Genomic DNA, 12,980 nt, shown 5'->3' with positions numbered 1-12,980 from the left:
TCCTCTACGCTGGAGCTGGAGCCCCTGCCTCAAACCCATACAGGTCCGGGAAGCCACACTGCAGTTGTGCAACTATGTGCTTCACTGCAGGAAGCGTGTGGATTCCTGAGGACACATGTCCTGGCATCTGTCCTCCCAGCCCCAGCAAGGCAGGGCGCAGCTCCATTACTTGCTGTGGAAGGTGCGTCGTCCAGGAGGCCTTTAGGGCTGGTCAGAGTGGGGCGGCTGAGTCCTAGGGCTGCGGGGGTCCTTCCTGTTCATTTGCACCACCTCGAGGTAATCGGCTAAATGCTCTCTGACCCTAAAATCTTTGAAGATACATGTGGGGAATATTGGCCAAGAATGGGGAGGAATCAACCCAAATTGTTCCTGATGACGGCCCAGTATTGAGACAGTGTTTTATATGATTCCAAACAGAGGACGCTTTTCCCCGTGAACTGTCCATTCTCTGGGGAAAGTTCCAAGTGATTGGCCGAAGCTCCGTGTGACATGCTCAGGCGATAGACCGACTGTCCTGGCTGATTGTACGTCAGTCTATAGGACTCACGAGCGGGTCTTCTCCCGACAGCGGATCATCGAGATCAAGAAAACATCACAACCGTGTTTGCAAGTCAGGCCCCACAGCATGTCTCTGGTCCAGGAATACTTGCCACCTCTTCCCCTTCTCAACAGCTCCATTTAACATTTCTGCTCCTCACGCTAATGCTTCATGCACTTTGTTTGTAAACTAGAAATCCAAATGAATTAAGGAGAAGGGGACGATGGAGAACGTGGCCAGATCATTTCGATTCTGGCCACAGAGTTGCTGCAGAGGCGTGAACTTGCTGCACGGATGTTCCTCCGGGAGGCCTGTAGCTGCCCCTACAGAGGCCAATTTGGGATGATTTCCTTCGATACTCGAGTCACAGAGCATTCACTACCTGAAATAAGAAGTACAGGATTTAAGATCATAAACTTTTCCTGAACATACTTGCATCTCAGCCCATCATGTGGTTCTTAGGAGATTCCCTGAGGCCCTCCTTGAGCTGTGGGTAAGGTGATGCCTTTGGTTGGGGCTGCTGGCCGATCTCTTCCTCCGAGAGGGCTGTTTTCGAATGGGTGGGTTGCCACGTTGGAAAGCACTTTGAGGCTAAAATAGCTCATAAACATCATTTATCTCAATGGTTACAGGGCCCATCGCCACTGGGTGAGCTGCCAGAAGACCATCCTTTGCTTCTCTGGGTCCACAAAGCCAGCTCTGGACCAGAGACTAGACCGTCTCAAACCCAGGCAGAAGGCCAGGCGGGGCGTCGATGTAAGCTCTTTATCTTGGGCTCTGAACTTGCGCTCTGAGGCCCAGATTTAACTCAGATTCTCACATGTTGGGGAATCAATCATTTGAAAAGAGCATTTGTCAGCTCTGGTGTTGACTCCTAGGAAGCGGAGACCCGGCTCCCGCAACTCGCCCTCCGAGCAGGTGCTTGCACCTACTTCACCGGAGACCCGGTCTAAAACGAGAATCACTTTGATGCTTATCCTGAGAAGTGTTGGTTTCCCCGGGGGGAACCCCTCACTCCTCTGTAAACCCTTAAATTTTCAGGTACTCAAGGCTGAGAGCTTTGAGGATATGCCAGTCAGGTGTGTGGTGGATAGGAATTTTACTCAGTCAAGAACTTTATAGAACGTGGGTGTGCAAAAGTTTAACTTTATTACATTTTGCCTAACTCAATTTGAATCTATCATAAGCCCACATTTTCCTAATAACAGAAAATTAATGGAGTCACTTATAAATGGGTTTTATCCAATAATGTAACGTGTCAGTTAATTCCGGATTAAAGCCAGTCACGTTCCAAGCTCCCGGCACCCCCTCAGGTTCCTCTCTCTTCCTCACCTCAGGGTTAATCTCTTTCCCCGGGGGACCTCGGAATGTGTCCCAGTGGGCTCCATGTGCCTTCTTGGGCTCGATCTGCGTTGCCCCGTGCCACCCCCCCCATCAGGCGTCGGGCACCCTCTGTGGCCCCGGTGCCCCCCACCAGGCTGTCCCGCTCCTTCCACGCGCAAACCGCAGGCCCCTTCGGCTCCGTTGGCCTCGCCAGACTCCCCGTGACCTTCTCCCGGGCCATGGGAAACTCGGCTCTTCCCTGGCTTCTTCCTGTCCTTGCGCCTCAAGGATGCCCAGGTGGCGTGGCTTCTGGAGATGGAGAAGAGGCATCGGGCGGGCCCCTGAGACCCCAACAAGGCTCTTGGCTGACATCAGGCTGTGCAGCTACATCCTTGAGGTAATTGGCTCTGCCACACATCACTCTCTGCGGAGACGTCAAGCCACCTGGCACCGGGCTGGGGTCCCACCATTCGAGAACAGAAGCACGAGGGTCCTGTGGGTGTGGACCTGGTGGCCTGTTTGCTATTCACGGGGGGCCGGCTGGAAGGGAGGTGCGGGGCTGAGCAAGTGCAGGCTCGGACCGGGGTCGCCGTCCCTACCAGGCCGTCAGAGGGGTCGGAGGGGTCGGAGGTCCAGAGTCCTGCTCCGTGGAGGCCCCCTGTTCCCGGGGTGTGGCTCAGCAGGCAGCTTCTTGCTGCAGGCCGGTTCCCACCACTTGACTCAGTTTCACTGTTGAAATATTGAAATCAGCTTCTTTAAAAAAATATATATTTTATTTATTTATTCCTGAGACACACAGAGAGAGGCAGAGACACACAGGCAGAGGGAGAAGCAGGCTCCCTGCAGGGACCCCTGATGCGGGACTTGATCCCGGGACTCCAGAGTCATGCCCTGAGCCAAAGGCAGATGCTTAACGGCTGAGCCCCCCAGGTGTACCTGAAAGCAGCTTCTTAAATGGATTCCTGGAATCTGGAGACCGGCTTTCAGAAGCAGTGAAAATGTGCACAGGATGAAAGCAGAGAACCAGGTCTGCTTGAGAAAAGTAATTGAGAGGATCAGAGCTGCTACATCCTCTGGTGCCCAGACGCACTGCTGGAGATTAGGTGGGGAGGTGGGTGGCCCAGCTTCCAGCCGGCTGGCTGCGCTCGCACTGAGCGGCCGTCCCTCTGGACACGTCAGTGACAGCAGCATCCACGCCTGTGAGGCTCCCGCTGGTGCCCCGGCCCCTGATGTCCAACGGTGGTGAATTCAAACTGGGCCAGCTGGATGCTAATTGCATGTCAGAATTCCTATTGTTAAAGCATTATTTTAAATGCATATTTTAATAAAATTATGCAAATGATATTGGTTGATTGCAATTTGTGTTGCATCTGCAGTATTTTTAGCAGGATTTCACTGAGGCACTTACAGGAGTCTAAAGCCTGGTAAAATGTTTTGCATGATCTTCTGAAGTAAGTGAGACCTTCCTCTCTTCTTTCATAGTCTTGGAATTTTTTAAAAAAGATTTTATTTATTTATTCATGAAACACAGGGGGGGGGGACACAGGCAGAGGGAGAAGCAGGCTCCATGCAGAAGCCTGACGTGGGACTTGATCCTGGGACCCCAGGATCACGCCCTGGGCCAAAGGCAGGCACCAAACCACTGAGCCACTCAGGGATCCCCATAGTCTTGGAATTAAACATTTGAATTTCTTTAGGTCCTCCAGGGCTTGGGGAGGGGACAAATTCCATTGTCATGATTTATATGTGAGTTTTTTAACAACATGAAAGATGGTCTTTATGGAATCCCTGTAAAACTATAACACTGTGTTCTTATAAAGAAAAAAAATTTTTTGAAAAGAAAAAGGGCAAAAAAATCATTTTATTACTGTTTGCCTCAGTCCATAATGATCTAAACAATCATTCTAACTAGAAACATTTGGAGAAAATGCTTAAGAGAGAAAACACCCAAACAATTGTGGGAGAAGCTCCTTAAATCGCTCACAAAAGAAGCTCACAAAAGAAGCCCACAAAAAGAAGCTCCTTAAATCGCAGTACGTGTCATAGAAATATTAAAAGAAGAGACGTTCAGTGAGGTCGGGGGTGAAATCGTGCCTACGTAGCAGAGAACTTGTTTCCTCTCTAGGTTTGTTGAGTGAACAAGCGGTATCTGGCCGGCCGGAGTGTATGCGCTTGTACTGAGCACCTTCCCCAAACAATGCAAAGGCTGTGCCTGGAGCGTGGGTCCTCGGAGAGCAGAGAGCTTGGCAGGATTGCATCAACACACCCGCCGTCCAAGGGAGCAGAGGGTCTCCAGGACGCTGCCATCTGCCTCCCGGCTAAAAGGCTCCGTTTGGGAAGCTCTCAGGGGCTGGCTGTGCCCTGAGTTGACTTGTCGGGAGGCAGAGCTGGTGTCGTCACTGAGTAGAGCACTCGCTGCCCATGCAAACACCTTCCTTCGTTCTCCCTCCTCCTCTCCAGCCTTCTGCCTCCCTCTTTTCGTCTCTCTGGACCAATTCTGAATTCTATCCCTGTCAGTTCCTGCTAAATGTCAGGATGTTGTTCAGGAGAACCAGCGTGGCCCCTAGTGGTCGGGCTGTAGTCCCCAAATGCGTCCCGACTGCCCCCAGGGACAGGCATCCATGGAGCACTTGTCTCAGAATCCAGGAGGTGCTCTGGCCTCGGACGGTGCACTCACGACACGTGTGGCTAAGGTGACATCCCACGTGCATCTCCTAAAGCAGCTGTTGGGCAGGTTCTCACCTCTCCCCTCCGGTTCACACCCACCCCGTGATGAGCAATACTGGGGTCTCAGGTAAAACTAATTAGACTTCACACCACATTCACAGCTCACGTCATCTACTGGACTCTCGGGTCTTCGCTATGGACGAGAATCAGCATCAAATTAATAGGAAGCGGGCCAGGGTCTCCCAGATGGTTGGCCCAAGGGTACCATTCAGGACATAGAGTTTTTCTTCGAGTCCACCAGCAGGAGCCCGGCCAAATCCAAGATTATATAAATTCTAATAGTAAATAATCCTAAGGTAAAGAATGTAATCTCTACCTCAATATCACCCCCCCACACACCCATACCCACGACTATAAAATCCTCCAAGGTGGAAGGATGATGGTTTCCCAATGATGTGCACACCGGAGTCCCCAGAACCGGTGAGAATATTATCCGACGAGGCAACAGGGGCTGCAGATGAGATTCAGTTAAAGACCTCGAGGTAGGAGATTATCCTGGATCACCCAAGTGGGTCCGACGTCCCCTGAGGGTCCTTATAAGAGGGAAGAGGTCAAAGCTATGCAATGTGGGACCAGGTGGAGCCGCCTTGACTTGGACCATGGAGGAGGCACCGCGATCAGGGCGGGTGAGGCCCCCCAGGAGCCGCAGAACGGATCGTCCCCTGGAGCTCCCCGGCGCACAGAGCCCCGCCAACACCTTGGCTGTAGCCCGGGGTACCCTTCCCAGACTCTGGGCTCCAGAACAGCACAGCGAGGAACGTGCGTAGCTTAAGGCACGATGTTGGTGTAATTCGTTCCTGCAGCCACCGGAGATGGAGCCTCACCCCAAGGAAGAAGGTAACTGAATGGCAGTGAGACCGTTTGCTCCTCGACGGGCGGGCGTGGGTCCAGAACAGCCCTTGGGTAAAAGCCCAGGCTTGCTTCCTTAGGAAGAATGGGTTCCAGAGACGACCGTGAATGAGAAGTGACAGAGACGGTGACAAGCTTTGGTGGGAAGCTTACCGGGAGGACTGCGTTATCCCCAAGGGCGCACCGGTGACATTTGCACACCTGGCTTTGTCATCCTCCCTAAGAGGTTTCACTGATCTTATTAAGCGACGGGGCATAAACCGGGATCCTTCCCTGGGACATTTGTAATTTAATGGGAAGACTTTAAGACCAGAATGTCTTCAAGGCGCAGTGACTAGGGTATCCCGAGGGAGTGGCAGGCACAGAGGCTTCCTCTCCGGGAAGGGAGCCTCGGACACTTTAAATTCCACAGTCGCGCTGTTGTCCGCTGTTAGCACTTCTTGGGGTTAGGAACGGCTGGTCTAAGGCAGCGTTTCACGTGGACTGTATTGTTCGGACCAGACATTACAACACGCGCTTCAACAGCCGCTGGGGACATTTTGCTTCCGAGCTGCCCTCTGCGACCTGTAACTTGCAGTTACTTTGAATAAACTCGAGGTTGATTAAAAAAAAATTATCTAGAATGCTCCCCACTGTGTGCAGTATCCTTGCTTTCAAGGGCACACTGTGTGCAGATCTGGGCTTCGCCATCCAGTGCCCTGGCTCGGGCTGCGGCCACCGTCAGCACTCCCCACGCCCCCTCGTCTACACAGTTCAGATGACGACAGGACTGGCGTGTGCCAGTGTGCGAATGGTGTGAGTCAGTAAATGCCAAGCCTCAGCACAGTTCCAGACACGTAGGGAGCAGACCCCACGGACATTCACCGTACTGGTTTTCCAGAGAGTTCTCTTCCTCCGAGTATCCGGTGAGCTCACGATGCCGGTCCCCGGGCTGGCTGCCCTCCGTCTGGGGCGCACCTGTCCTCTGCACCTGCTCCCGACAAGCTCACCTGTCCTGGAGGAGCCCTGTTTTCCATTAAGGGGGCAATAGAGTCAGGGACGTTTGCTTTTCATCAGGAGCCAGCGGGTAGGGATGATGCAGCGAAGTGGGAGCCCTGGGTCCTCTGACAGATGGAAGGGGACACCTTTAGGCAGGTGGAGCCACCTGGAGGCCTTGCCACCTTCTCCATCACGCTTCTCATTCACGTTTGTCTCTGGAACTTATTCATCTTAAGGAAACAAATCTGGGCTTTTACCCAAGGGCTATTCTGAACGTACGAGAGCCCCGTTGAGGGGAAAAAATTAAGTGACTCTCCATGCTGTGAAAATCCTTCCGAGTTACTTTTTCCTGAGGTTTCCATAGCGACCCCTCTAGAGAAAATGCGCCCCTGACCGTGGGCTGGAGTGGGCGAAACGGAAAGCAGGATTGGTGGCGCGGGGCTGCAGGTTAACCAGGAGGAGCTTTGTGTTTTATACAGAGATCAGAGGGAGGGAAGCAAGGTTGAGGGGCAGCGGGCAGCCCACTGTGCCCCTCACGAGCCGGCCCGGCCTTCCTGCAGCCGGTCACCACGCAACCCTCAAGGCGGCCCCCGAGGCGGCGTCTGTGTTTCCTCCTGCCTGTCCGTGCACCTGCTGAGGGACGTGGGGCCAGAGCACCTGAGAGCCTCATGCAAGGGACCCGAGTCTATGTCCACCTACTGTCATTCCCGGGGTTTTATATAAGAGAATCACTGATTCTGGCAGCAGTTTCAAAAGCCTAACTAGGACAGATTCTCACACCTGCGCTCCAGCCGTGGGCACCTGTGAATCCCAGGAGGCGCCCGGCCTGTGCATCCAAGTCCTGAGTGGAGGGAGCAGTCGAGCCGTCAGGAAATGGGAGGCTGCCTTGTGGGGCGCCGATGCGCTCAGGAGGGTGCTGGCTTCACGGCCGGCTGAGCTGCCGCCTGAGGCCGGGGCCAGGGGGTGTTAGCACGTGATGCAGGGAGGCTCAGGCCTGCCCGGTTGGAGAGCGCCCAGGTAAGAGCCTCCAGGTAAGAGCACGGCCGGCTGCCTCTGAGCCAGCCTCGCCCTGGCCGGCCGTCGGTGGTGTGGAGTGGCTCAGGCCTCTGCCACTGTCACGAGAGCAGCCCGTGGCCCGGCGTGTGCCACCCAGCTCAGCCTTGTCCCTCCGCCCCTCCCCAGTCGCCGCCACTGCCGGGCCCAAGGTGCGCCGGGCTCAGGGGGATGCAGACCCCAGAGCGCCAGGCGGTGCCAGCAGCGCTGCCCTGAGGCCCCGACGCCGCCCCAGGCTGCAGGACTGCTCTCTCCCGGAAGGCGTCGGGGTGTCCAAGGCCGGGGCCCGCCGCTGTTCCCCGGGGCGCAGGGCCCGTCGTCTGGTCCTTCGCACCTTCCGAGGCTGTTGGCTCGTGTCCCAGTAGAGTGTGAGTATCACAGCTCGGCCCTAGGTGCTGTCGGCAGAAGCTTCTGCTCTGCATCAGCAATGCAGGAGGTTGTGGGGGCTCAGGAGAGCCCAGCGGAAGAGCAGCCCGTGAAGGAGGTGGAGGAGGATGGATCAGGGGCTTTTAAGAACAGCTGAGTTTAATATTCAAAATGATCCCTTTCACTTACTTTCTTTCTTTCTTTTTTTTTTTTTGTACATGTGCTGTCGAAGCGAGCACTCACTTACTTTTCTATATGTGATCTGCACCTCCCTACCGCTCGCTGGCAATGGGGTGCCCTCACAAATGCCGGGTGTGCACGTGTGTGCATGTGTGTGTATGTGTGTGCAAGTGTGTGCATGTGTGCACGCGAGCCCACCTGAGCAGCTCACAGGACCGGGGGCGGCCTCAGCGGCTGCCAGGAAAGGTCCGCCTGGCCTGAGCCCTGGAGGAGCCTCAGAATACATCAGCCGACGCCGGATCAAAGTCCGCTTGTCGACGCTGGGCTTGGTGCCTGCTGCCTCTCCACATCATCAGGCTCTGTCAGAGGCTGTCAGTCGGCCCGCGGTGGCAGCCTGGGGCGAGTGATTCAGGACAAGTGCCCTGAGCTCCCACGCAGCACAGAAGCCCTCTCAGAGGCCAGGAGAAGAAACTGAATAATTTACCTCCAATTTTGTCACCTTCTGTTCTGTGTTGCCAACAGGGACGATTCCCGGGAACGCGGCATGTCACACACTTCCCTCCCAATGCACACAGAGGTCCAGAGTCACTGGCGTGGAAGTTACATTAATGGACAAAACCCGTTCTGGTGTCTTCTCTGGCCTGTGCCACGGGGTGATGGTCACCGGTGACTTGACATGCGGGGCACGCCTGTGGCTTGGGGAGGGGGTGGTGTGTCTGAAGACTCGGGAGATGCCGTGGTCAAAGAGAGAGCTTCAGGCTCGCAGGAGGATGGTGGGAGTCGTCCTGTCCCCAGGCAGAGACCCGGAGGGCATGTGCAGGGAGGCCGAGTCTCTCAGGTAACCTCCACCTGGGAATGAGCGGCCATACCCGAGACTGGGACCAGGCCAGGCCTCCAAGAAAGCACTGCTTCCAAGGGGTTAATGCCCACGTCTCTCCCCATGCACCGACCATGATGGGCCGTGTTGCTGCCCTCCTCGCCACCTCCCGTGGCTTCTGAAACTGGCCTTGCTAATCAGAGTTCATTTCTAAAGCCGTGCTGTAGACCTCGTGCAATAGAGCATGATCAACTGTGCTTCCCCAAGGCCCAGGGGGTTGTGCTCAAGCCTGGCTTTGTGGCTTCATGGCTTCATGGCTTCAGGGCTTCATGGCTTCAGGGCTTCATGGCTTCAGGGCTTCATGGCTGCATGGCTCCAGGGCTTCATGGCTGCATGGCTCCAGGGCTTCATGGCTTCATGACTTCATGGCTTCAAGGATTCATGGCTTCATAGCTTCATGGCTTCAGGGCTTCATGGATTCATGGCTTCATAGCTTCATGGCTTCAGGGCTTCATGGTTTCATGGCTTCATAGCTTCATGGCTTCAGGGCTTCATGGTTTCATGGCTTCATAGCTTCATGGCTTCAAGGCTTCATGGTTTCATGACATCAGGGCTTCAAGGCTTCCCGGCTTTCCGGCTTCAGGCTTCAGGACCTCACGGCAGTGGAGGCTGATGACTGACTTCTCCATTCCACCCTCCTTTACTCCTCAAGGCTCACGGCCTCTCTGACCTGCCCCTGCCACCCACGTAGGAGTGGCTGTCCCTCTGGCTCATGACCCACCCCTATCTATGGATCACTGCCATCCTACTGTGACTCTGAAGGTCTTTCTCTCTAAACCACGAGAGCCATAAGGATGCACCCTGCATTATGGCATTATGCCCCACATATTTGAACCAATGAATTAATGAGACCAAGCGTATGCACCAGTTTACCTACCGGACCCAGAGTCAGTGTCAATACTATCAGTTGGCTGGCTGTTCTCTGACAGAGGGCTTTAATGCTACCGGTGCCCTCTGCTTGGTGCTCTAGCCTTGCCCCCACCCTTGGGCCCCATGAAGATGGAGACAATTACTCTTGAATTCTGGCCTTGGGCCCTCATTTTCCAATAATAAAGGAAAATAATCCATCCCTTATGAGCCCCTGGCAGGTGCAGAGCACTGGTCTGGAGTCCAACAGCTCTAAAACCTAGGTGATTATATCCATTCCCCAACACAATGCAGCTAGACGTAGGGGAATTGGCCAGGTGTAAAACACGTGTCAGATTTATAGGCTAGGCGGCAGGTGTACAAGGCACTTCAAAGATGGCTTTGTGGATTTAGGTAAATGGCTGGAAGCCTGTTGTTTGTGCTCTAAGACCTGCTCTCCTCTCATTTGCAGCAGGTATCAGAATAGGAGTTTTATTTATGTGATTATCTGATTATGTTTATATCTCCTGCTAGTCTGTATGATCCTCTAGGGTGTGACTAGCTACATCTATTCAACCCTTATACCTGCCGCCTATAAGTGACAGGCACAGCACAGGTGCCAGTGTATTTATTGAAAGAATGTCTACCATAAAAATGTTTATCAGCATATCTATCGTATTCACTGTACATGTCTATACTGATAGCCTCCAGATTTTTTGTCCAGTCATGACGTAGCGATAAGAAGTGTTATCCTATGCACGAGGCTGTTGAAAATCTGTTTTTAAAATTCACTCTTCTAAAAGGAAGTCAGGATGGTTGCATTTCTCTCTCAGGGTATGAAACAGTGTATTTCCGAAGGCAAAGCCTATAAATCATCATAGTAATTTTTAAAGTTCGCCTTAATCTGGTCTCTTTACAAATATTGTTCTTTTTCTCCAGGCTATCGATGCCATATTATTGTAAAAATCAGGAAAAAAGAAACACGGGAGAGTGTTTCTTCTTTTAAGAAGAAAACCAGAGGCAGATTACCGGTGATTCTCTCGTGCAGAGGTAGCCGTAGCTGACATTGTGGTGTTTTCCAATGTAAAAACTCTCCCACATGGTTAATTAACCTTCTTCGTGGCATTGTTTCTAACGCGAGTATGATATCCCATCATATGCACATACCACTAATAATACTCAAGTTTGGGGCATCTAAGTTTCTTCCCATTTCTGTGTTATTTGATGTTGAAACAGTTACCTGTTACGTAACGCCTGACGGCGGGGCGGGGGGGGGGGGGGACCTGTGCCTGTGTCTCCATGGCGGTCGCCTGGTAACAGAATGCAAGGAGGAGTCTCTTACTTCGCATTTTCTTCCTTTTCTTCTATGCTTACGAAGCCTGTTCTTAATATACAAACAAATATTCACCTGTGATTTCTACAGTGAACCTTCCAACTGAAGTTAAATATGCATGCAAAGAAATGCACCACCTTTGTTTTTAGCATCTGATGAATTTGTACAAATGAATATACCTGCGTAACCACCGCTCACTCTAGAGTATTACTGTTGCTTCAGAAGCCCGTCTTGTCCCCCCATGGACTGATGACCCCTCAAAATATCCCGTTCTCCTACTTTTCCACCATAGATTTGTGCTGCCTGCTTTGAGCTTCATATAATGGAGTCATACACATAATCTCTTGCATCTGGCATCTATCACTAAAGACCACGTCTGTGGAAATTTCCCCATACTGTTATACGTAACAGGGCAATTTCTTGTTATTCTGCAGCAGGGTTTGGCAAGCTATGGCCCAGGGGCCAGATCTGGTCCACCATCTGTTTCTATATGGCCCACGAACTAAAAATATTTTTATATTAATAAGTGATTATTTTTTGTAGCTTTGTTATCATTGGTTTTGCCTACTGGCTCACAAAAACTAAAATTTGACCATGTTTAGAAGAAATTCATTGACTTTGTGTTGTACTGTTCTGCTACATGAGTATACTGGCCACTTTGAACTTTTCCACTGATAGCGATCATTTAGATGGTTCATAGTTGTTTACTGTAATGAACAGTACCGACTTCAACAGTCTTGTGTGTACTACTGTTGTACAAACACGTACATACGTTGGTTGGGACACAGACCAATATGCCCGTGTTCAGCTTTAGTAGATACTCCCAGCTTTCAAAGTGGTTTTACCAATTTATGCCCTCACTTTATTGCATCACTGGTAACTTCAGTGCATTGCGAATAATAATCACAACAATGAGTATTGTTACTTGTTCCTGATTTTGGTATTTCACCACCCAATATGATTTTTTACATGGTTTTTAAAAAGATACTTTTTTATCAGATGAAGGAAGTTCTCCTCTTGCTAGTTTACAGAAATATTCATCATGAGTGGGTGGTGATACTTTTTGAATACTTTTTTGACATCTATTGAGATAACATAGTTTTCCCTTCCTCCAACTTTTGCTGCTAGTAATTGGTTTTTGAATGTAAAACCAATATTTTTTATTACTGAAATAAATCATGGATTCAACTAGCTAGTGATTTGTTTAGAATGCTGCCTTTAGGTTCATGAAATTAACTAGTCTGTAATTTTCTTTTATTGCAATCTGCTTGTCAAGTTTTATATGAAGTTTGTGCTAGTCCATAATGCATTATCAAGAATTTATTATGACTGATGTGATAGCATAAACTGATGAAAACATTCTAGAGCTTTCTTTTACAGAAGATTTTAAATGATAGGTTGTATTTACTTAATATATGATGGATTATTCAGATTTTCTATTTCTTCTTGTGTCAATTTTAATTAAGCTGCAGTCTGTAAGCATTTTCAATTTTATTATCAAGAAATTGTTCATACAATCTATAGTGCCTATAGATGCAGTGATCATGTCCCTCTTTCAGTTCTGATTACCTTATGTTTTCCTGGAACTGTCTGAGTAATGATATATCAGTTTTATTCATGATACAGTTTTATTAATCTCTTTAATCAACTTTTAACTTTATCAAGATTTTCTCTAACTTGTTTTTTCTATCTCATTGGTAGTAATTCCTGTTTCGCTTTTTCTTTCTCTATCTTAAGTTGGTGTTTTTTTCCTAGCTGCTTCAGATAGAAACTTAAATTCTTAACTTTCAGATTCAGCTCTTCAATTCAGTTCAATTCAATTCAATTCAATTCTTCTTTTCTTTATTTTAAGAATTTTTTAAAATTTATTCATGAGAGACAGAGAAAGAGAGAGAGCAGAGACACAGGCA

At 50.5% G+C, this 12,980-nt stretch overlaps 1 long non-coding RNA gene across 1 annotated transcript; it reads left to right on the top strand.

Annotated features, from left to right (window-relative positions):
• The first annotated feature begins 193 nt into the window (after positions 1 to 193).
• LOC111092160 lies at positions 194 to 3,119 on the top strand. Its single transcript, XR_005377433.1, has 3 exons — positions 194 to 1,031; positions 1,171 to 1,294; positions 2,150 to 3,119. It is a non-coding gene; the product is annotated as an uncharacterized LOC111092160 (long non-coding RNA).
• Positions 3,120 to 12,980: the final 9,861 nt, after the last annotated feature.

Source organism: Canis lupus, chromosome 24 (genome assembly GCF_011100685.1).
Source record: "Canis lupus familiaris isolate Mischka breed German Shepherd chromosome 24, alternate assembly UU_Cfam_GSD_1.0, whole genome shotgun sequence".
Taxonomy (NCBI): Eukaryota; Metazoa; Chordata; class Mammalia; order Carnivora; family Canidae; genus Canis; species Canis lupus.
Note: the sequence above shows the minus strand (reverse complement) of the source record. Positions and strands in the feature narration are given on the sequence as shown.